The following is a 26,356-nucleotide window of genomic DNA, read 5'->3' on the forward strand; positions in this document are numbered from 1 at the left end:
TTGCAATATTATTGGTCAACGGAGGTTCGTGGATGGAGCATGATGCCGAATCATCCATATCATAATATTGTTCTGCACTAAAATTGTTGGTAATATAAAAGTGCGAAATCTTTTGCCTTGTTTCAATCCTCTTGTTATCTTAATTCCTCGCAAACCGAGATTTCTGATGTCTGAGTTTAGGTCAGTTATTAAAGCCAGCAGATTTTCAGGATGAGTGAGAAATGTGTTTTGTTCAATCAGGTTTCGCAAGTGGTGTGGCGGAAATTCAGACAAGTGGATCATATTCCAGAAGTGTTATACTCCATCAGTTTTCAATGGCTCTTTGTTGATCCGAAACCACACTGGTGCGTACATCTTCAATATGTACGTTGCAATAAGGAGCAGTTGTTCAGAGGGGTAGGGCGTGCTTACATACAGCCGCAGCAATCGGCATGCCGTCGTTAACCACCTGCGACTGGATTTCTTAGAGCAAATTTAAGCACGAATCAACAATATCTTTCGGATAACTGTTCAACTGTTTCGAGCGGTGTTTGAGCAGTCTAGTGAGGATTAGGCCAGGACTGCTTGTCCAGTTACGGTTTGCTCTGGAAAATTGAAAAATAATACTTGTCTTCGATGTAAGTGAAATAAAGTTACTACACAACTGTTTTGAACAAAGAAATCTTCTTTTATTGTATAATTAGGAGCAGGGCTACTTTGGCCTCACATATATAGTGATCGAGTTGATGAAACAGATTACAATTTGGTTCAGATCCATTGAATGGTCTTACCAATCTTATCTGTACACTTATGAATGATTCTACAAAATTTTCCTTAATTTTTTTCCACACGTAGAGATCTTACCATATGTACAGTAAAACAATCGAGACTTCGACTATTTTCCTTATTGCTAGTCGACCTTCAGACAAGAAAAAGAAGAATATATTATATAATAGAAGTTGTCATTCTTTTTGTAGTCAAACATCCCAACTTACACCGAGCATTTTTTTATTGTCAAATGCTACTTGTTATGCAAAATTTCAACCACGGTATAGTTAAGTACGAGTTTACGTAACTTTTAGGGAAAAGCATTTGGTTGACTTTTCTTTCCCTCTGTGTGTGACGCTTTTACTCTTGCTTGGCGTCTTCTGAGATGTTGACAAGCGGAAAGAGAGAAGTATATGTTAGCAATTTTTGTCTCCTTAGACATGATGGAGAGCAACGAAAACAAGCAAATGCTTTCAAGTGTTATAATAGCCCAGCGAGCGAGAGATGTTTCTATCATATATATTTTTTTAACCTCTTTTCTTCTAAGGAAACTGACTTTCTCTTAAAATTCACAACTCAAAAAAGGATAGAATATGAAAGTCATATTACATTTCAATGTGAAAAGCAGTGAATAACACATTATTTACCTTATTTCCTTAATAAGTTCTTTTCCCTTACCAACTTAGTGTACTATCTCAGGAAATTGCTATAACTAACGGCGGTTTTCTTTAATACTGCTTTTAGTTAAATTGTCTTCAACAAAAACTTACGTCAAAAGCTGAGTTATATTTGTACATTTTTCTGGTTGTTTTGTACGTAGTTGGCTCACTAGTGTAACAAACAAAGGATAGTAGTGTCTGTTTCTGGTTCTCGATTGAAATGAAATCTCTCAGTTTAACGTCCTGCGAGTATACTCTTTAGGCTAAGGAAGATGGATGATTAAGAGTCTTCATCCCCGCGAAATTAAATACCGTTAATTTTACAGTAATTATATGATATCTTCAAATAGATAAAAGATAATTGAAATATGAAACAAGAGCGCCCTAGACAATATTATTTTGCGTAAGGTACCGTTGTCACCTAATGGCTTTCCGTTTTCAGCTGTTTAGAAACGCGAAAATAAATGCCGATTTTCAAAATGGCTCGAAATCGAAAGCAGATAAGTGAGTCGTGATAACGGTCTCTCATGTAAAATAATATTGTATAGGGCACTCTTGTACCACATTTCGATTATCTTTTATCTATTTGAAGATATCACATAATTACTGTAAAATTAGCGGTATTTTAATTTCGCCGGGATGAAGACTCTTAAGGCAAGTAAATGATGGAAGAATTGGTGGAATGAGTTTGATGGAGGAAACGGGAACACCCCGAAAAAATCCACGGACTCGATGTTGTCCAAACTTGTTTAGCAAAGGACCCTACACACCAGAGGTAAGCGCTTTATCACTAGTCACTCCTCTTTGGCGCAAACTTGTAATGGAGCGGCCATGATCAATCTGCAACAAACGAAGACAACTGGAGCGATTAGAATAATACTTTCATAGCATGACCACAACAACATAACAATAAAATACACGAGGACAGAAATCATTATGAACAATGTAAGAGGTGTCAAAATTGCATAAAATGCACGAGGACAGAGGTCATTATGAACAATGTAAGAAGAGGTATGTCAAAATTGCATAAAATGCACGAAGACCGAGGTCATTATGAACAATGTAAGAAGAGGTATGTAAAAGTGCATAAAATGCACGAGGACAGAGGTCATTATGAACAATGTAAGAAGAGGTATGTCAAAAGTGCATAAAATGCACGAGGACAGAGATCATTATGAACAATGTAAGAAGAGGTATGTCAAAATTGCATAAGATGCACGAGGACAGAGGTCATTATGAACACTGTAAGAAGAGGTATGTCAAAATTGCATAAAATGCACGAGGACAGAGGTCATTATGAACAATGTAAGAAGAGGTATGTCAAAATTGCATAAAATGCATGAGGATAGAGTTCACTATGAACAATGTAAGAAGAGGTATATCAAAATTGCGGGTAATTTTTGACTCATTCTCGTAATTATATTGAAATAATGTAGTTTTAAGTTTCAGTTAAATCGTGATAATAACTTTAAATGAACCAATTGACTGGACTTTAGCGATATGTGTTAGTGTCAGGTAGTTCAAGTTATAGCGCATGTAGGAACATCTATTATCGTGATTTTTTACTGTATGAAATTACCGTGACGCACAGACTTTTGACTTGAGTAAACAGGATGCTTAAATATTTTAGATGAGAATCCACACTTTCGTATGTCAAACACCATAACAACGCTACTATTCACTGTTGTATATACAGGGTGTTTAATAAAACACCGACAACGTTTGGGAGGTGAGTCCTGACATCAGTCCATAAAGTCCATAAAGTAAAGACCAACCTGGGTGTACAAATGCTTCCTTTCAGAGTTATAGGCAGCCGAAAACATGAAAAAATTAACTTTAAAGGCCCATTGCTCGAAAACTATGGGAACTACCGTAGTCGGGTCAAGACTTCACTCAGGAACTAGGATGTGCCCAATCCAAAAATCCAAGTTTCACATTCCTAAGTTACTTCCGCAACAATCTTTATAGAGGTGGTTGGTGAGTACTTCAAATTAAACGTCCGTGATCGAACTCCCTTTATAAAAATTGTTGCGTGAGCTCCTTAGGATTCTGAAACATGGATATTTTGATAGGGTACACATTAGTTCTTAAGTGGAGTCTTGATCCGACTATAGTAGATCCCACAGTTTTGGAGCTATGAACCTTTAAAGTTAATTTCTTTTCAAATTTTCGGCAGCCTATAACTCCGAAAGGAAGCCTTTGTGCACCCAGGTTGGTCTATACTTTTTGTCTTATCTTGGTGTCAGGAATCATCTCCCAAACGTTGTCGGTGTTGTTTTGAAACACCCTGTATGTATGTATGTAAGTGCGTGAATGATATTGATTAGCTTTAGGAATAGAAATCTGATATGCAATACACCATTTGTCGCCTATACTCCACTCGAATTCCATTAGCTGCGTGAGTCCTTTCATTCCTATTCTCCGTTGAATCAGCGGCTATTGGATTGCAACGAATATCACACCTTGAAAGAGAAGGCTTTACACGAAGAAAGGAAGTAAAAGGGGAAGGAATTTGATAGGATTCTGTTCTCTGAAGTGTTTGTTGGATGAAACACCAAAAGGAATTAAAATCAATCAGTCCCCATGGGAGAAGGTATGGGAAAACGTAAAAAAAAGAACAAGGAAAAAACGCTTGCTCATAGAAGTCTAAAAATGGACATCTCCTTTTGTCTCTAATTCTTTGTCGTAAACGCCATTTCGTAAACTCAATTAAGTGACCATTTTGTCTTTTCCTTCTGCTCCAACACAGCGGAAGAAATTGGAGAATAATGGGCTAAGAGTAGGAGATAGCAATGGAAAAAAGGATCCAAGGGTTAGTTACCTTTTTCTCTTCGCAAATAGATTACCAAGAACAAATTTTTATTTGCAGGATCAATGAGATGATTCCATTAAGTTTTTTTTTTATTTTCTACTTATTTCTGTGGATTTTTTTTTTTATGTCTTAAGAGTAGACATAAGAAGATAATCAATTAACCGCCTCATGGTTTAAGGTTCTACAAAAAGGCGTCCAAAAATTACAATATTTACTTTCCGTTTTGTTCGTGGAAAGATAATCTTGGATATAATTAATTATTTGTATTTGAACTTTTACAGACATTATTTTCACGAAAGCAATAGTGTCAATTTTTAATTTTTTGACCTTTACATATCCAGGAGTTTATGGACTGTGATTTGTTTCTTTGATGAATTATTAAAAGTAATCTCCGAAGTACCTTTATTGTGCATCATTCGTAATCTTTATGTGTGTATCACAAATCCATTACACTAGTCGATCACGACATGTTACAAGGTATATGGCAGAAACTTCACTACAGGCTCAATGTAGGGTTAACCTAAATGATTCCTTAGGGCTAAAAGCACTGTTCAGTAACAAGTTTACAAGTATACGACGCAGAAGCGTCATTTAGGGAGGGCAGGAGGGGGTAATTGCCCCCAAGAGTTTGAGGAATGCATATACCTTAATCGATTGCCTACTAATATACTAGTACAAAACGTGACATTCTTATTTCGGTGGTGCTCTTGCCCCCCCCCCCCAAACAAAATCTGAAATGACGCCCCTGATACGACGTACAAAGATGTGTGATACATGAAAAGATAGATACACTCACCAAGTTTAAAATTCCCGCCTCGTTGCTCGCGTGCCCGCTAGATGGCAGGCCGGTGACAGCACTGTACAAGATCGCGGCAATGCAGGAGAACAGTTTTTCTGTTAGAGTATGTGAAGTGTTAGTCGGTTACGACCAGGGGTACAAGTGAGGGACAACTCAGGAGGATGCCGTTACCCCAACCCAAAAAATATCCATGGCGTCTCTTCCCTTTTTCAAAAATATTACAGTGGGCAAAGATGGGTATGGAGGACGGTGTGAAGTCCACTTTTACCCCTGGTTACGAGCGTTGAGCGTGCATTTGTACGCAAATACGGAAAAGCTGCACCTGTTCACCAGAGCAGTTTGCGTTGAAACGACACATCGTCGCTGAATATCAATATCCCCGCAAAGTCATCATCATCTTCCATAGCTTGCTGCATTCGGCTTCAAAACTGCAATCGGCGGGCATAATCATCTAGAGTCAGGTGTTGTAAACTGTTGGAAACGATAGCGAAATGTAAACACCGCCACTAAACATTCCACATTGTTTACTGCGGAATAAACCAACTTCAAAAAAATGTATTTCCTAATAGACAGAGCAATTATTTTGGCCGAGTTCCTTAGTGGAGTAAATCCGTTAACATCTTAACGATTAACGGTGTCTATATCAATATCTCATTTGAAATCTATAACATTCCCTAGCGTCTATGCAACCTGCTCACTAGCAAAGAAATGTTGGTTGCCTATAATAAAAAAACATATGTAGCTTTTCTTACTGCAAGAATCTCGGCTGAGTTCATTAACGGAGTCACGGGTAACGGTGACTTTAACGATATATGTCTATATCCCATTTTCTACTATTGAAACAAAGGTAATATAAGTTATATATCTCGCAGTTAAACGGCTCCAAACACTGTCGAGCGGTCGACATCTACTGGACAAAATTATAACTTGTAATGTATGATCTTTTTTCCTGTCCACCAGAGTACATTTTATTTATTTATTTATGTTTAAAAATATGTCGTCCATCATTTAATTGATTCCAAACTCAAGCTCTTGGGCACGCACGATCTATAGAACTCATTCGATCTTCAACAAACATTTCATGAAGTAAAATAATATGCTTGTGACATACAGTACTTTCCCGTGAAGAACTTAATTAGTTACCGAAACTATGGTCCTTAAAATTAGTTTGGATTTAGTTACGTGTTCGTAAGAAATTTAAGTAATTGTTACTCAGAAAAAGCAACAATTCTAGGTGTTCATTTTGTGAAGAAGTTTGGTTTCCATGATATATTTTCTTAGTTTTGGAACCAAAAGATAGGGTAGATTTCTACCGCTTCTAGTCTTAGTTGTAAGATCAGAGTGGAGATGAAATTATTATTGGGGTGCTTAATTGAGTGTAGTAAGCCTCTATCTTGTACTGCTTTTGCTCTATAGAGTTTTCGTTCAAATTGAAAGTGGTTGAATTCTACAACTTTAGGTTCGAAGTGAAATGAAATCTTTTACTTTAACGTTCTACGATTATGCCCTTTACGCTAAGGGAGACGATGATTAAGGCAAGTGAATGATGATTAAAACATTCATGGAATAAGAATGTACAAGAAAATAATTCTTGAATTTTTTTCTTTCTCTTACTGATTGGTGGAAGGACACAAGAACTAACAGGATAAACATATAAAGGAGTTTTTGTAACAGGGTAAATATAGAAAGGAGTTTCTGTAACAGGGTAAATATAGAAGGAGTTTTTAGCAGGATAAATATAGAAAGGAGTTTCTAGCAGGATAAATATAGAAAGGAGTTTTTAGCAGGGTAAATATAGAAAGGAGTTTTTAGCAGGGTAAATATAGAAGGAGTTTTTAGCAGGGTAAATATAGAAAGGAGTTTTTAGCAGGGTAAATATAGAAAGGAGTTTTTAGCAGGGTAAATATAGAAAGGAGTTTTTAGCAGGGTAAATATAGAAGGAGTTTTTAGCAGGGTAAATATAGAAGGAGTTTTTAGCAGGGTAAATATAGGAGTTTTTAGCAGGGTAAATATAGAAGGAGTTTTTTGCAGGGTAAATATAGAAGGAGTTTTTAGCAGGGTAAATATAGAAAGGAGTTTTAGCAGGGTAAATATAGAAAGGAGTTTCTGTAACAGGGTAAATATAGAAGGAGCTTTTAGCAGGGTAAATATAGAAAGGAGTTTCTGTAACAGGGTAAATATAGAAGGAGTTTTTAGCAGGGTAAATATAGAAAGGAGTTTTAGCAGGGTAAATATAGAAAGGAGTTTCTGTAACAGGGTAAATATAGAAGGAGCTTTTAGCAGGGTAAATATAGAAAGGAGTTTCTGTAACAGGGTAAATATAGAAGGAGTTTTTAGCAGGGTAAATATAGAAAGGAGTTTTTAGCAGGGTAAATATAGAAAGGAGTTTTTAGCAGGGTAAATATAGAAAGGAGTTTTTAGCAGGGTAAATATAGAAAGGAGTTTTTAGCAGGGTAAATATAGAAAGGAGTTTTTAGCAGGGTAAATATAGAAAGGAGTTTTTAGCAGGGTAAATATAGAAAGGAGTTTTTAGCAGGGTAAATATAGAAAGGAGTTTTTAGCAGGGTAAATATAGAAAGGAGTTTTTAGCAGGGTAAATATAGAAAGGAGTTTCTGTAACAGGGTAAATATAGAAAGGAGTTTCTGTAACAGGGTAAATATAGAAGGAGTTTTTAGCAGATTAAATATAGAAAGGAGTTTTTGTAGCAGGGTAAATATAGAAAGGAGTTTTTGTAGCAGGGTAAATATAGAAAGGAGTTTCTGTAACAGGGTAAATATAGAAAGGAGTTTATGAAATAGGATAAATGTGAATGAACTTTTAATGAAATGTTAATTGACCTGATAATGTTAATGAACTTAAACATCGCATCACAACAGCCATCGCGGATGTTACTCCGGAAATACTGGCTACTGTTTGACAGAAAATCGACTTTCGTTGGGATATTGTCCACCATGACCGCAGGTGCACACATTGAGCCATAATGGATTTGTCACAGAAAACTTGAAGTGTTTTGCAGTATAATGACACATAAACCAAGTCTGTATGTGGTTCCAATAAAGAATTATAACTGATTGAAGTTGTAAACCCTGTAAAGAATCACCCTGTATAAAGTAGTCTTTGTAAAGCAAACCCCTTAAGTAGAATATCGATAATTCTGATAAATGTTGAATTGATTTTAAAAGTTAACACCTATTCTATGTTAAATAATTGAAGTTTAATAAAGATTTCATAGAACCAATAAAAAGCGGTTTTTCCAGAACGTCTTTGCTGGAGCTTTCATCTCAACGCACTATACATTATTTCTGATGTTCGGACATGTCACAGAATATGATACAGCATCGACAAATAAGAAAAAAAAAACATTTTTTCTCATTTTCCAATTCAATAGTTCAATTTGTCATTCTGTCTTATCTGTTTTCTGTTCTGTCCACCACGAATTCCGAGTTCCGGCAACTACATTGTCTTTTCGTCTTCTGCCTTTGTAATAATAGAATTTGCTGAATAAAACAGATTATATTACGATTGTATCTTACGAAATCCCTTGCTTGTTTCGAATGTAAAGAACATTCCTGTTAAATCTGACACAGACGTGCCTCGTTCCCCTTTTACAATGCCAGTCATCCTGAGGTACTGTAAAACGAATTAAGAAGTAGTGAACTCTCGTCAAGAAACTCAACACTAGTAATCATGAAACTTGTAAAGTGCCGACTGACTCACATCCGTGAATTTAAATTATCTGCTTATTTTCTTCGGAAATCAGTTACAAAGTTTTCGTTTATAAATTTAAATAATGATTTTTCAAAACACGGTCAATTTCAGTACGTATCATTGCCTGGCACTAGATACTTTCTGTGCAACATAATAGAATATTCGTTTTCAACAGAAGCCATACTGCATATTCGCTTGTGACTTTCTCTTCCTTCTTTGTAAGACTCGCTATTAAGAGTTAGTTAGTTTCGGTACTGATTTTCATTGAATGCACTACTTCTAGTATTTAATTATTTTCCTTAATCCCTAGACGATTGATTTAACTTACGGAACTAAATGAATATATTTTATGTTAGAATACATTAGTTTGTTTCATACACAAAACGGCTTAAAGCATGCTAGCTTTATTTAGTTTCTGTATCTGGTAATTTGTTTGCTTTATCACCATTAAGCATCGTGCAGCGAGAGGGAAGGTTCTGACGTCATTTGAACGCCAGAATCAATTGCAAGTCTAGCTAAATATTTTTTGTTGATATTTACAATATGTAAAGTTTTGTGTATCAGAACTATAATAACGATCAATTTTATATTTGTATTGTGTCCTTCGTTAGACTTTCTTGGATAGTACTCGAATAGAACGTGTGCTTAGACATCTTAGCATGATTCTCTGCTACATCTCAATTCATGAGACTATATCAGTACGTCATCGGACTCTTGCACATTCAAGTATCCCCTGAGTAAATTTACTCTGACAAGCTGTTATATGAGGCCACGAGCATGCAATCATCTTAACCACTTACCTTTAATGTTGCCAATTCGATAATTGTGATAACATATCGAGTAATTGAATTGGTGTGGTACGCTTGAGTGAATGCTGTGAACAGATAGTACTTTGTACTGAAAGCATAAAATAGATTAATGGTAAAATAGGCGTAGAATGCACAGTAGTATGAAGCAATCAGTAAAAGAAGAACCATTAAACCCTTTTGAGTGGATTTATTTATATCATTTTATTTCACATTATTTATTACACTGTTGCAGATGCAAACAATATTATTGAATTCTGAATAAGGTTGAAAATGCCATAGAAAGTTAAACACCCAGCAGCATTCTACAAGTTATCATGCAGACAACTATGACAAATTCGGAAGCCCTCTTCACTGGGTTAGTAACTATTATCCTTACTTTTGGTGAGGCCCCGTATTCAATTTCTGGTGGAAGAGATTCAAAATCACCAAGTCGTTCAAGATACAATTTTAAGAGGTAGATGTCGACCTATATGAGCCAACGTTACTGAAAAAGTACATAAATAAAAATCTATCAGTTAATAAGTTTAAACGAGAAACGAGGACTTAAAATTTGCAACGGCAGTTTCTCTCTCTCAATCGCTTATCTCAAGCGTTGAAATGTTGGTATAAGAGGAAAAGAGTTACCAGTTTTAGAAATGAATACACGTGGATGGAGACTCTAGGACTCTAGGACTTGGATATATATATATATATATATATATATATATATATATATATATATATATATATATATATATATATATATATATTTTACATGTTCATTTTTTCGTCACACATTGTTTACTTACTAATTAAATGCGGTCGAATGAGACCATTTAATACTAACCAGTATAGCTTTAGATTAGAATAACCGCTTAATGTATAATTAGTAAATCACAAAAATACGTAGTGACGGAAGACACAACAAACAACCAGGGGCGTCATTTCAAACTTCGCTTGAGGGGGGGCAAAAGCACCAGCAACCTAAGATTTTCACGTTTTGTACTAGTATATTAGTAGACAATCGATTAAAGTATATGTATTCCTCAAACTCTTGGGGGGGGGGGGCAATTGCCCCCTCCTGCCCCCCCCTAAATGACGCCCCTGTAAACAATGCATTATAATACACTTGTTGTTACTTTGATCTTGTATGTCCATGTTTTTTCCATTTGCTTTATGGAAACTATTTCTAGAAGTTTATGGCAGCGCTTTTTGAGATTATTTTGTGTAATTTGTCTTGCATTATTATAATTTGTACCTCCTTTTCCAGACAGACAGCTTCCTAAATTTGGTTCATTCTTGTATCAAGTTATTATTATTATTATTATTATTATTATTATTATTATTATTATTATTATTATTATTATTATTATTATTATTATTAACAAAATTAAACAGGAAAACATGTACTTATTTACTATAATTGTTGTCAACTGGTGCTGTTATTTCAATGTACTTTCAGTTTCTTTTAGTCTGAATAAACTGTCTTTCTCCGTTCAAAAAGCTTAATTGCTTCAGGAAAATTTTAAATCTTGTAAGTTCTCTAGTTCAGTGGTTTTCAACAGCCGGACCATGTTGTAATTGTTTTATCGATCTAAATTAGAAAATTTATAGATTTCATTTTTCTTTAAACCACCCCGAAATTCTGAATGTGACACTTGCTATATACGAGTGCAGAGAGAGATTCATTCTCGATACTCGAGTACCCTTTAGTAATACATGAAGCTTTAATCCTACATGGTATAGGATCCTGTGAGTCTTTGATAATATCCTGTATCAGGTAATATCATTCATCACATGGTATATGAAGTAACTATTGCTTGTTTCCGGGCGTGTGTAATTCTTTGTGAAATTTTAATTGTAGCAAACGCCAAATAATTTCTATAAAGTTTATGTCCGGGAATTGCTCGGGCCAGCGCGGAGTTTGAATGCCAGTTTACTTCTTCCCGTGAATGGTAAGCTTTGTATTGCGTGGCGTTCCATTATAGTCAGCGTGTTTGAGAGAAGCGTAACAATGTATCTTGCAGTACTTTGATGTATTTAGTAGCATTGATGTGCTCATCGCAACGAAGATCTTCTTTCTATATGGTACCTTACACCATTATATTTACGACGTTACTGTTTTTCACCATAGGGATGTAAAATTGCGGTGAATGTGGTCTGTTGATCGCTTCCGCACCCAGTATCTATGACTGTCTAAGGATTGGCAAATCCGTTTTCGTCGGAGAATGGAACTTGGTTCTAAACGTGTTGTAGCTTGTTGGTTATGATTATGGCCAAATTGTCTCCATTCCATTTGTGGTTCGTATGCAGAGGCATTTTGTACATGGTGACGCGTTGGTACATTACCGTAGTATGCAAATTCCACTGGATGTTTCGTGCTTATTAGTTAATCTTGGCTGCAGTGTTATAGACAGACTTAATTACGGAATTCAGATTGCGTTGGGCTGGTATATATAGATACAATTTTGGATCTATGCGTATTATGTTGATCTCTTTAAACTGCGCTAAAGTTATGTAGACAGTTCCTAACAAAACCCAGTAATAGTCCGCCAACTTCTACCATATTCTTGATGGGCAATGGTTTGACTTCGTGTGAAGTCGGTGACCTCATAGCACAACTGCATGCAATGGTACCACTCATGCACTTAATTATTACAAAACCCTTTACGTCATACTCATTAGTCAATTTCATTTGTTTGATGTTTCTGCAAAGACATCTCCCGGTGCAACTCTCAAATGCAGATTCGAAACACACTAAATCAGTTTTTGTTACATATTAGTGAAGAATATCCCGATCTAAGTTGAATAGCTTTGAAATTCGTAGTGACTTTCCCACCTACGTATTTATGTAAAACAACTTTCTCTGCGGTCTGACTAATTAATGTACAATACTAGAAACGACTGAACTTTTGTGCCACTATACGTCTTATAATTTTAGTATTGGGTTCCCGAATCGACAAAATTTTGGTTGAAACAGCAACAAACGCCGTGTTGCGACAATAAAAATGGCTTTACGAGAGAATAAATGGAATAATTGTTTGATTGAAATTTCGAACTTGAAAGTAAAATGCTTTGGTGACTCGAAAATTTGTAATTTTTAGCTTTATTACTTTAATAATAAATAAACAATAATGCTAATAATAAGTACTAGAATTAAATAAATAAATGGAGTGGGGTAATTTCTACTTTGCCGACTCGTGACATTACTCCGTGTTTTTTACCGGTCCGCAAGTATCGAAAGGTTGAAAACTAGTTATAAGATATTGACCGTAGTTTTACAAGCAAAAGCGCTGGTTACATATTTATACAATCTCTAAATCTAGGCAACACACACAACTTCAGAATTATCCAGGTTGCATATATTCAGTCATGGGGAAAAAAGAAGGAATGTCCATGTATGTATTTCTTCGGGTACTTTGTCCTATCTGTTGGTGATTCTTGGTACTATTTGACTGTATATGCCATGCATACGTAGATGTAAAAATGTCCATGTAAAAAGGGGCAAAACATGTAAGTAACCCTATTCTTCTTACGTGCTTTTCAATATTAAATCGCAGTTTTCTCGAAAATGCAGTTTTGTGACATTCCTTCTTTTTTCCGCTTACCCTTCATTTGTTGTCTTCACATCCTTGGCCAACAGTTAATCTCCATAAGATGAGATGCATACGTGGTTTGAAAGAAAACCGAAGCAGGGGCGCGACCTCGTAGGGTCCACTGGGGTTCAGACTCCCAAAAACTTCGTACTCGACATGCATTTTTACACTTTCTTTATAAAATTACACTTGTTTAGCAGGGAATTTATTGATTTATATTACAGCCTAAAGATTTGATATTCATCTGTGCTTTTTATATGCTGAAAATAATCTAGTTCAATATTTTTCTGAGAATATAGCTGGCATTACTTAACAATTATAGTCTCTTCGGATAACACCTATCCAATAACATAGACGTTATGTCTGGTAGTATTGCTCCCTCTCCAAGCTTTGGGAAACTCCCAACAAAAAATTCTGGGTGCGTGTCTCGACTGAAGTATCGTAAGTTATTTCTAATAAGCTCTTTAATGTATCAGATAGTATTACGTGTACATTAAGTTTTCTGAATTTTCCAGCATGATTTGTGTATTCTTTCATATCTACTTTAAAAATAAATAACTTAGCAGTTTTCTATTATACTAGTACATTCGCTCACATGCTACAGTGGGCAGTATTCTTTTATTTCTTCCTTCTATTTTCATATGGAAGTCCTTTAAACTCAAAGTTCTGCACGAAATTCGAACAGATCATATGGATATCTTTATGAACCATCTTACCCTTTTTCTGCCTTCCTACGTCAAATAAAAAGGAAAAGGAAAGCAGCAAAAGCAAAGGGTGAAACTTGTGTTCAATAACTTTAAATAAACAATGGTACAAATAGCAAATGTTATCTCTCTAACTGTAAGGGATTGAGATCAGAGTTCTGCAAACTCAGGCCCAAAAATGGCCCAGCCTGGCCCGACTGGATCTGTATTCTGTGCTCAGCTCGACATCGGGCCGGGTGCTAAACCAGCCGGGCTCTAAACGTGCCGGGCATACCCGGCCTGAGAACAACCAAGTATGATAAGTCAAGTGAATCCTTCAATATGCAATGAAAAATGAGAAATGTGTCGTCATAACATTGCAATGTCTATTTGTCCTCGAATGGGAAAATCGTGTAAAAGGTTACGCAAGTTTACGCTTTCTATATCCCTATTCTGTCTGTCTATTTGTTATCTGTGCTTGCTTTGTCCAGTCATGTTTATTATAGAATACAGGCTCATGGACGTAGAAACGTTTTGTAGGAAGATTATTAAGTGTCATGCTGAAGCAATTATCTGTGAATTGAAGCCATAATTACTAATCATGTATACATGGTAGGCATATTACTAATTTTCAATCTATAGTTTCTCTCAGCGGTAGAAGGCACGGTGGTACAATGGTAGAGCGCTTACCTTTGGTGCATGGGGTCCCTGGTTTGATCTTCGGCCAAGTAAATGTATAGTGGAAGACATCGTGCTCGTGAGTTTTCTGACATGCTTCCATTTCCTCCCACTTTCTCATTCTGTCAATCCTTCCATCAGCATTCATTTGTTTTAATCATCGTCTCCCTTAGTCTCACATAATAGTCTTCCTTACCATGACCGTGGAACGTTAAACTCAAAAATGTCATTTTCAAGCTTTGTTTTGCTTTTCCTAACAACTTTGGTAACTTGACTTGGTTTGCTTGTATTCTAAACGTCCCATATTTTAAACTGATTTTACTCTAAGCATAGGCGTAACTTGAGGGGGGCCAGGAGTGTCCACTACCCTAGAAACATGTTGGACCGCAGAAATAATGTGGTGATTGTGAGAAGTAAAGGGCCATGGCTTAGCCTCCTTAGCAAAATATCCTAGTTACACCAGTGACTGAGAAAACTGCAAATGAAACCATAATTAATTTTAACGGTGATGCTGCAAACGTATTCATAATTAGTGTTAAATTAATACCTTTCTAAATAAGTTTTGCAATTTTAACAAGCTTTTCAACCAAAAACATGAATGATTCTTTGCCTTTTGCAAGGTCAAAGTGATCTAAACATCATTTTGTGTAGAAAAGAAACACATTTTCAGTACTTTACTTTAGGTGAAAATATTTTCTCTATAGAAAAGTAAAATAGATATGTGTGTATGTATTCGCTCAAACTCGTTGTTACATAATGAGCATAATATCTGCACGTAAAATTCCTTGAAAACCTTAATTGAGACTAAAATTTTACTTTGTTAAAGGACTTAGAGGAAAGCAATGGAGAGAGAGAAAGAAAGAAAGAAAGAAAGAAGGAGAGCATGAAATGAAAAACAGAAAAAGAAGCTAAAAATTCCAGCAACGCCTTGCTGAAGAGGTTAAATTTGCACAGCGAGAACTCCACCTCCCATCTAGTGGAGAAACATTCAACTAGTGGGTTCTGCGCTCGCTACACTCCACGTGCTTTTCCAGTGGACGAGTATTGCTGTGGAGAAGGTGTGTGACGGCTGACGATTCGTGTTGGCTCCGCGCTGTAACTCTGCTTTGGCCATTCGTAGCATAGTTTCGCATGTGAGTGGACGGACGGATCTCAAAGAGGAAAAACATCCTGTAGCTACGCAACAATGCAAAGCATCTTGTTCATTACAGGATAAATTGTCTCTTGAAGCTTGTGACAGTGAGACTCCTGCAATCGGAATCCTGTTTATTGGAAGACGTCGCTTCCGGGGAAATCACGGACGCGTCGCTTCAACTTTCAAATGCGACGTGAGTATCGAAAAAATGCTTTCTGCAATTTTCTCGTTTGTTATCTGTTCTTCTTTTATAAATCAAGTTACGAATTAGAATTTTACCCAAGTGAAGTAACACTTTTCTCTCTCTCTCTCTCTCTACAAGAGAATTCGAACATTGTTTGACATTTATTCATCTCGTTCTCCTAGAACTTCATGAAAATTTGTGGCTGATTAGTGGCAAAAAAATACTCACTTTGAAATCGTATGAGTTCAATTCCAGGCAATGTCTTTGTGACATTTATAATGTACTCACTTGGTTTTCTTGATTTGCCGATAGCTCGTGTTTCTTCCTAATCTTTGTAAACTGCTATCCTCCTGTTGGATCTAACTATACCTCATAACCGTCGTGTAAGTAAGGACTTTCAACAAATGTTATTAACCACCAGCATGGGTACACCCACGGGGTGTCTACTAGGTCTGCCCCCCAAAAAAAAATAATTCCTAACTCATAACACATTTGTATGATTACTCAATAAAACTGTACTTGTTTAACAAGGAAATGATTGATGTAGCACGAAAAGTTGATCTTACCCTTCATTTGTACTCTTTCTCTTACAAAAATGAAAATATAGATGGAATTATTTTACAATTACTTATCGCCTTTCTGTGTCAGAATGATACTCATTCGATACTACATAGACTTAGTGGCTTGTAGTGTTCGACTATCACCCCCAAAGCTTGGATCCTATCTAACAAAAATTTTTGGGTGCGTGCATGTTAATCACTAACATCGTCTGATACGTTTAATTTTAGATCATCGCTACATTAAAAAAAAGAAAAAGCACTTTCTAATCTGCACGGGATAACAATTAGGATTAGTTTGTGGAAAATTTATGTGTGATGTTTGTAGAGAATTTATTTGTATGCTTCAGACATATCAGTCTGTGATGGACTTTCGCTAGAACTGTGGGGCACGGTGGCTCAGTGAAAAAGCGCTTACCTCTTGTGCGTGGGGTCCCTGGTTCAGTCCCCGACCAAGTAAGTTTCTGGAGGACAACATCGTGGCCTCGTGTAGCGAAGTCTTTAACTCTCTCGTCTCCGGTACGAGCAGTATCAGGTTCGATTTCCGGTGGGGTCATTCGGTCGAAAAAGTGTAAAAAAAAAAAAAAGCTTTTTCAGGCCAGACACTCTGAATGCGGTTTTCCTCATTCATGCCGGGCATATGCCGGGGTGGTACCTAACATATAGGTCCCAGGCTGCTTCCTTCCTTCCTTTCCTTTCCCCGGATAGAGTGCTAGCTGAGGGACGTCATCCATCACGAAACCCCAGAAATCTAAATCATAATCCTAATGCTAATGCTAAAAATTTCTGGATGCGCACCTGTTAATCACCACCATCTTCCGATACGTTTAATTTTAGATCATCGCTACATTTTTCCGAACAAAATTCATTTTCGAATGTGCACGGAATAAGACTTATTTTGACACAAATAAATGTTAGTTTGTAGAACATTTATTGCGATGTAGATTTTATTGCAAATATATCAGTTTGTATTGGACGTGTTGATGAACTCTTTCGTTGTTTTACTCTTTCATTTATTTTATTAGGTGGACGGCTACGGTGGCTTAATGGCAGAGCGCTTACCTCTGGAGCGTGCGGTCCGTGGTTCGATCCCTGACCAAGTAAGTTTGTGGTTGACAACACCGTGCTCGTGGGTTTTCTCGGGGTACTCCCGTTTCCTTTCACTTGCTCATTCCACCAATTCCTCCATCACCATTCACTTGCCTTAATCTAACAGGCATAGTTGGGGACGCTAAACTCAGATTTCATTTCATTTCGATTCATTTATTTGTGATATAGATTTTGTTTCGGGCATATCAGTTTCTTGTGGATGTGTCCATTAACTGTCTCGTTCTACTGTTTGGTCTAGTTTACAACGACATGCTAGAGACCCTTATAAGTGTGATGCTAGTTTGTTCTTTTGGTCCGTTACTCAACCCGATAACTTTCGAACGAAAGCGAAATTTTAAATTCTATTTCTTCCAGTAGCTAGGGCTACTATTACGTTCAAGTTCGTCAATGGAGTCAATTCCTTAACATGTCCACGGGTACTTGTCACTTTATTGGTGGTTATCAATATCTCGTTTACCATCTCTTGCATTCCCTAGCTTTCATGCAACCTGTACGGTAGCAAAGAAATGTGGGTTGCCTATCACAAAAGGATATGAAACTTTCTTACTCCAATTATCTCGGCATCTCCACAGGTATAACTTGGCTTTAGCAGTAGTTATTCGCTTCCCATACATGGAATATTGATCTCTTCAACTACCAGGATAAACACTTCATTCATAAATGTAAGCATCCCGCGATCCTCTGTACTATGTTTACCATAGTTTATTATTTTTTTTCTTTCGGTATCATTATCTTCAGTTTATCATCTCTCCCTTTCCTTTAACCTTCAGAGTACGAAAATGAAATCTTTCAGTTTAATGTCCCGCAATTGTGACCCTTAGGGTAAATGAGATGAATGGTCAAGACAACTGAATCATGATGGAAGAATTTGTGAAATGAAATTGTGGGAGGAAAAGAAAGTATCCTAGAAAAGCCACAGACACGATGTTGTTCACCACAAACTTAGAAATTCACTTATCACTGGTGATAGAACCAAGAACCCCATGCACCAATGGTGAAGATTCTACCAGTAAGCCACCGTGCCCGCTTACCTTCAAGATATAATCGATATAGGTTAGAAAATGAAATCTTTAAGTTTTACGTCCCACAGTTATGTCCGATAGGCTAAAGGAGATGGTAATGGTGAGAAATGAATGCAACGGTAGAATGAATAGAGTAGGAGGAAACAGGAGAACCCCGAGAAAGCTCATGGACACGGTGTTTGTCCACCACCAAGTCCACTTTGCACTAGCTGGGATCGAACCACAGACCCCATGCACCATAAGTTAACACTCTACCCCTGAGCCACCGTGTCCCCAAGTTAGAAAATCAGAAAACCAGTTCATTTAAAGCTACAAATATGAATACTTTTGTATATATGTATAACCTTATTCACTATTTGCTCACTTTCCATAGGACGGGCCCCTGTTTCCATCCCAGCTTTGATGAGTTTGTACTAGACAACATATCTGTTGCTTCTCTAAGCTTCTTCTGTTTCCTTCTAGATTCTTATTCTACAGGTTGTGTCATAATCATTGACTTTTGTTAATCGTCTATCCCCTTTAGCCTGAGTAACATAACCGTGTATCGTTCGTTAAGTTAAATATTTCACTTCGTTCATTTTTATTGTTTCTTTTACCTTTTTCACATTTCGAAAATTACTGCGAAATCCGATGATTCCAAAAGAATAAAATTCGTTATTTTTACTGATTACTTATTTGAGCTTCAGTTGTATCTTCCAGTAAGTCCTGGTAAAAAGAAAATCTGCACTCTCCTTTTAATATTCTCTTTATTTTCATAACTCTTTCGCGGGACGTCCACCGACGAGGGTCTACCAGGTTCGCTCCCCCCAAAAGAACTTCCTAACTCAATTGGTATAACATGAAAATTTGATCTTACACTTCACATATACTCTTTCTCTTATAGAAACAATCTAGTACTATCATTTAAAAAGATATACAGGTGAAAGTATTTTATACTTGAAGCAGTTAAATGATCAAAGTGGTATGTAACAAATTGTACATTTCGGGAAAATTGGCATCTAGAAATTTGTCCGTTAACACACACCCTTCATCGTTTCTAATTATCTGCACTCAGACTAGGACTCACTAAATGATGTGCTATGTGGCATGACTAACATATGTGCATGAACAGCCAGAATGCAAGGTTTCAGAAAAATGTAACATAACACCTGTATCCTCTAAGCGCTTCAATTATTTATTGTCTTTTCGGGTGGATAACAATATCCGCTCAATACTACATAGATATAGTGGTTTGTGGTATTGGGTCTTTCCCCGTAAAGCTTGGACCACTCCCAACAAAAATTTCTGGGTGCGAGCCTGATGTCCAACCATTTTTCTGGATAGAAGTACGAGCAAAACGTAGACTTTTGAACAGTTTCTCGAAGGCTGCGACTCTAAGTAACTTGTCCACTTTCATTGCGAACGGAAGCCTATAACCCTGCAAGGGATGGTAGATTCAGTTAGAACGCCAGTGGGACTTATAAAATTGCAATGTTATTAATATCACGCTAGTGGACCTGATAACATTGTAATGTTACTATTATAACTGTAGTGGTCCTTATAAGATTCTGATGTTATCAAGAACACGTTAGTGAGCCTATAAGATTGTAATGTTATTAGGATCACGCTTGAATCAAAAACTATGTACACAAACGAGCGATAATCAATCATCACCATCAGTAAGCTGCACTAGCAATTTCTAGCTCTAATTCTTTAGCATATGCAAAACCATATAAATCCGACGCTGTAAATACGTTCTGAAGTGTAAGTTAATTATAATAGGAAACTTCTGAAGCATTACTATTTGAAAAAGAAATTAGTGTTATGAATAGTTTTATATCAACGCACTAAGTTATTTAAATACGAATACGAAATTTTCAAAAATCTGGTAATTAATCTTTCGCTTGCTATCAATGGATAGTAGCAACACCACAAGGACGAATTCCGCTCTGAACATCCATGTTGTTGCTTCGCAAGTAGTTTTATATAGATTTATAGGTGGTAGAATAAAAGCTACCACTTGTGATGCCTCAAGGTAAGAATTACTTGCGTAGTCGACAGGTACATCAGGAATGCTTATTACTGGAGTCACGCTACTGGCACTTATAAGATTGTAATGTTACTAGCAAACACGCTAATGGACCTTATAAGGTTGTAATGTTATTAGAATCACGCTAGTGAGCCTCATAAAAATTCTAATGTTATTAGAATCACGCTAGTGGGCCTCATAAAAATTCTAATGTTATTAGAATCACGCTAGTGGGCCTCATAAAAATTCTAATGTTATTAGAATCACGCTAGTGGGCCTCATAAAAATTCTAATGTTATTAGAATCACGCTAGTGGGCCTCATAAAAATTCTAATGTTATTAGAATCACGCTAGTGGGCCTCATAAAATTCTAATGTTATTAGAATCACGATAGTTTGCTTTATAATATTGTAATGTTAGTACGTCTGTTACTCCATACGAACTCATGAAGGAAAGATAATTTAGCATTTTTTAACGATAGATAGTTCAAGAGATTTTACCAAGTTCGTTAATGATGTCAATATGATAACATATTAACGGGTAATGTTGATTTTAGTGGTAGATGTCCATATACTATTTATGATATTCATAAGTGTACGGTACGCGTAACGCTAGTATGGAACCCTCAAAATACTATAGAGTTGTGGGTTGTATAAGCATCCAGGCAAAAATATTTATATATTCTTAATTCTTAGCATAAACTCAAGTGCATTCATTGCTAAATTTACGTTTCGCGTTATCTCTTCATTTTCTTTAGCAGAGTTTATTTGATTTACATTAGATAAGCTACATTAGGGCACACATATGCCCTATGCCGGGAGTGTTTATTCAATTCTATAGGAGATAAGTTTCATTAGTAGCACACATATGCCTTGGACACTGAGAATGTTTATTCAATTCTATAGGAGATAAATTTCATTAGTAGCACACATATGCCTAGGACACTGGGAGTGTTTATTCAATTCTATAGAAGATAAATTTCATTAATAGCACACATATGCCTTGGACACTGAGAATGTTTATTCAGTTCTATAGGAGATAAGTTTCATTAGTAGCACACATATGCCTTGGACACTGGGAGTGTTTATTCAATTCTATAGGAGATAGTTTCATTAGTAGCATACATATGCCTTGGACACTGGAAGTGTTTATTCAATTCTATAGGAGATAAGTTTCATTAGTAGCACACATATGCCTAGAACACTGGGAGTGTTTATTCAATTCTATAGAAGGTAAATTTCATTAGTAGCACACATATGCCCATGACACTGGGAGTGTTTATTCAATTCTATAAGGAATAAATTTCATTAGTAGCATACATATGCCTTGGACACTGGGAGTGTTTATTCAATTCTATAGGAGATAGTTTCATTAGTAGTATACATATGCCTAGGACACTGAGAATGTTGATTCAATTCTATAGGAGATAAATTTCATTAGTAACACACATATGCCTTGGACACTGAGAATGTTTATTCAGTTCTATAGGAGATAAGTTTCATTAGTAGCACACATATGCCCTGGACACTGGGAGTGTTTATTCAATTCTATAGGAAATAAATACTACAGGAGATAAGAAATGTGTGTACCAAGTTTTGATAGATAGGATAGGTATGAGGGAGAAGTGTGTATTGGTGTGCAAGCTTTTTCCCTCATATCTATTCCGTCTATCAATACAAAACTTGGTACACACATTTCTTATCCCCTATACTATTTTTGAGATATATTTGGATTGTGTGCTTTTACCCGGGGCAAATCCAAAGGGGTCCAAAGTTAATAGGAGGGATTTCTAGAGGGAATTTTCCCGATTTTCTCCCAGCTTTCCGTTCAAGTACATTATGGACTCTAATACATAGCGCCTCTGGAAGGCTTGTTTCATGCTGAAGAGAATGAAGTATAAACCATGACTTTCCAATGAACAGTGTTGATGCAATAGCTATTTCACAGCGAGTTTACGATTTTCTTTATACTAACAAAGTTAATCCGCCCCAAGGACCTACTCCGTTGTCCACGGCACCTAATTTTTTGTGCATGAACATATCTTTGTTATGTTTATCGAATGTTTGATTTTGACACGTTCGTCCAGATGACACGTTCATGTCCTTTCCTTGTAAGAAAACATTTTTTGAATATCCTGATTTAATTTTGTTTACTTCGTAACTTTCTGGCTACGACTAACCTTTTTCCAAAATAATTAGAATAAACATAACTGTTACTTTCTAAGAAATGTCATGTGTAAATTAGGAAAAATTATTAAATTCTCTTCCTACATTCACTTACGAAATCTTGTGGTGATAAGATTCATTTTTATAACAGTTTGTCAATAAAAGCGTTAAGTATATACGAAGCCATACGAATGAAGATGAAGGATGTTAAAAGCCCCGTTGAGCTCTAATTTTACACTGAATAAAAGGAGACTTATGAAACGGTATTTTGCAACCCTTTAGCGGAATCGAGCGAAAAATGATAGGGTCTTAGAAGTGATGGAAGAGAAAAGGACAGTTTTAGATATTATTAAGAAGAGGACGAGAAATTGTCCGGGACTTTGGCTAAGAAGGAAACTATCATGAGTGGCGTGCTAGAGAATATGGTGGAAGGAAAAATAAGGAGGGGGCGAATGAGACTACAATTGAAGGACGACGAAGTGGTTAGCTAAAGACGAACATGGAAGCTTCTCAGTTGCGGCAAATGACCTGCTAATAATGACAAAATGCCTATAATGATAATGACTCAGATTTGCAATGGAGAAAATCACATACAGACGCATAGCGTCTCTTGACAGGTCCTGGATCCATACTTTAAACAGGGGCCGCGGTGGCTCAATGGTAGAGCGTTCACCTCTGGTGCATGGGGTCTCGGGTTCAAACCCTACTCCCGCCAAGTGAACTTTGTGGTGGATAAACACCGTGCTTGTGGGTGTTCTCGGGGTTCTCCCGTTTCCTCCCACTTTCTTCATTCCACTATTTCACTCATTACTCATCATCACCGTCTCCTTTAGCCTAGCCGGCATAATCGTGGGACGTAAAACTCAAAAATTTCATTTTTTTCATACTTTAAACACAACTCTAGAGAAAGTTTTTAGAGTTTTATGAAGAAGTAGATTAGCTTATAAGTTATGAATTGCGTCCCTGTATTACATTGTGGCTATGAAGGTCCTAGTTTTAAAGAGAAAAACTGACCACAATATCCAAATTTGCTCTTTTCTACAAAATTCAATCTATGAACTTACATAAAAATCGACGGAGAAGAGATTTAAAGTTACTTACTAACAGAGAAAAGGTTTTGAACAAATTTTACAGAAAAGATGTATATTATATATACGAGAAGCAGTCAAAGTATTCCCAAAATGATGTTCTAGTTTTGGCATTTGTGATGCAATGATAGTGAATATTGTAGAATACAGTCCTTACGTTGCCTAGTTATGAATGTAACAAGCAGGGTTGCCAACTTTCCTTAAGAGAAATCGGGACTAGACATCAGTATTGGAGGTCTCCCCCCCCCCCGGAGACAACTACACGTACGGCGAGTCGTTGAACACTGTAAATAATAAGCTGAATAACACGAACCTGATAAATGAGGCATCTTATTTTTTATTTTCCCACTCACTGCTCATCACTAGGTATAAGCAATATATACAACAAATTCAAACCAAAACACCTGCAATTTATTTAATATAAACAAAGTTTAGAGGGAAAACTATGTAGAATTTTTATCACAAATGAGTGCATAACATTGTTAAGGGATTACTGACAAAAAGTACTACTAAAACCAAGTCTTATTCTTTGGCTATCATCATACAAAATCTTTGGCCCAGTAAAATATTAATTAACTTCGAAAATCGATAAATCGGGACAATATGCGTCCCGACGAGCGTCCGGTCGGGACGCGGGACAAATAAGCTAGAAATCTGTACAGTCCCGACAGAATCGGGACGATTGGCAACCCTGATAACAAGTGTGAACAAGTCATAACAGTCAGTTTATGAGTAGTATAGCTAAACGGTGACAATGCAAAAACATCAAATTCATGTGCAAATTGGGGAAATGTGCTTCAGATACTTTGGTAGCCTTAAAATCAGTTTACGGTATCAGTGCTTTGCACTGTAGAAGAGATCTAACAGAACGTAGCTGCTGAACTTCGGAAGATATCAAAAGAGTACCGTATCAAAAGAGTGTATAAGCCGCACTTTTTTCACGAAAAAGCAAACGAAAATAAAACGAAGGGTGTGGCTTATACCCGCGAATGATTTAAAATGGTTTAAAGATAATTACGGTATTAATTTTTTTGCGTTTGTTGTACGGTATTTACCGTACATCACAAGAAACACGTATAGAAAACAAATCCACAAGGCCACAATCAGACGAAACAACAATTCAATACAGGAACAAACACGTTAACTCAAATACCGCTATTGTTGATTTTAATCAACAATTACCGGTAAACGAACAAAAGATTTTTTTAAAACGGATGTAAAGGTAAATTTTAAGGGTGCGTCTTATACATGAGTGCGGCTTATACACGCGAGAATACGGTACTTTCGTTGGTGTTTTCAGTAATGGCAGGAGCATGCAGGAAATGTGTGTGTTCCGAAGATGCCTACTTTGAAGCCAATTAACTGCATACCGTGCCATATATGACACATACTCTTTTTTCACTTCATCCTTTTTGTGATTTATCAAAGGCATCAAATGGCAGTTTTGTCTGCTGTATAAGATATTGATGTGTATGAATAAGAGATTTTGGTGTCATCTGGCATGTTCTTTGTGAGTTGTAAGTGTGTCATATATGACACTTACTTATTTCTCATCGGAATTAAATGAAAAATCTAAAAATCAAGTTTTAATTAATTTTTCAAGTTCCCATATGAGGATTTCAAATACTGATTATTTTTTTTTTCGCTAAAGAAAAAAATTATACAGAAAGGGGTTAAGTAAATGTCTCATACACGTATTGTGGTAAGAAAGAGCTACAGTAAACTTCTGAGATTTTTTTTTCCTGCCTCTCGTATATTAATAAGTAGTGTTTAGACCTACACAACATTAGTTTCAAAGTTTCAAATCACAGTAAAAGAAATTGTACCTCTTTACCGGAAATGTAAAACCTTAAAAGGTTTAGTTTCAAAAAGAGTTCAAACTATCGATCGCTGCGCCTCGGCTTGGCTATTGGAGAAACGAATACATAGTTTAGTTTATATTAATAGCCACTAGATGTCAGTTGTCTTCTGTTTTGCTTGGTAACCGTCATATGTTTAAAATGGCTACTCCGCAGCAGAAATCATTTTGTGTTCCCGAGTTTGCGAAGTGAAATTTCGTAATTACAATGCAAAGAAGTTTCAGGTTGAGGTACCAAATTGATCCTCCGAATGGGTGGAACATTCGCAGATAGGATCGACAGTTTGTAGATGCAGGATGTGTATGTAAAGGAAAGAGCCCTGGCCGCCCTCGTGTTCCTGAAGAAAATGTTGCACGAATTCAAACTGCTTTCCAACGTAGTCCTTCAAAATCAACTCGTCGTGCCAGTCGGGAGTTACAAGTGCCGACAACAAAAATTTGGCGTGTTCTGAGACGTCGGTTGGTTATGAAGCCATACAAGTTACAGCTGTTACAAGCTCTGCGTCCTTATGACAAACTCCAACATGTGGCATTTTGTAACGAGTTTCTGGATGCTATTGACAATTATAACACTTTTGCACAACGTATCGTGTTCAGTGATGAAGCGACTTTCCGTGTTAGTGGACAGGTAAATAAACAAAATGTTCCAATTTGGGTTGTACAGAAACCACATGCAGTCATTGAACATGTACGAGATTCGCCCAAACTCAATTGTTTTGTGCGATATCCCGATCATCTGTTTACGGCCCATTCTTATT

General features: G+C 36.6%; 1 protein-coding gene across 7 annotated transcripts in view; it reads left to right on the plus strand.

The window, feature by feature from the left end:
- Positions 1–26,356, plus strand: part of SPR (G protein-coupled sex peptide receptor) — a 2,424,528-nt gene that overhangs the window by 2,081,917 nt on the left and 316,255 nt on the right. Inside the window, exon 1 of one of the 7 annotated variants that reach the window (XM_081726003.1) lies at positions 15,525–15,799. The exons of the other annotated variants lie outside the window; for them this stretch is intronic. The gene's annotated coding sequence lies outside the window, so the exon portion shown is untranslated. Of the gene's footprint in view, positions 1–15,524; positions 15,800–26,356 lie in introns of those variants that run through there. 7 annotated transcript variants of the gene reach the window in all.

This window comes from Thermobia domestica, chromosome 9, assembly GCF_964235325.1.
Source record: "Thermobia domestica chromosome 9, izTheDome1.hap1.1, whole genome shotgun sequence".
NCBI lineage: Eukaryota > Metazoa > Arthropoda > Insecta > Zygentoma > Lepismatidae > Thermobia > Thermobia domestica.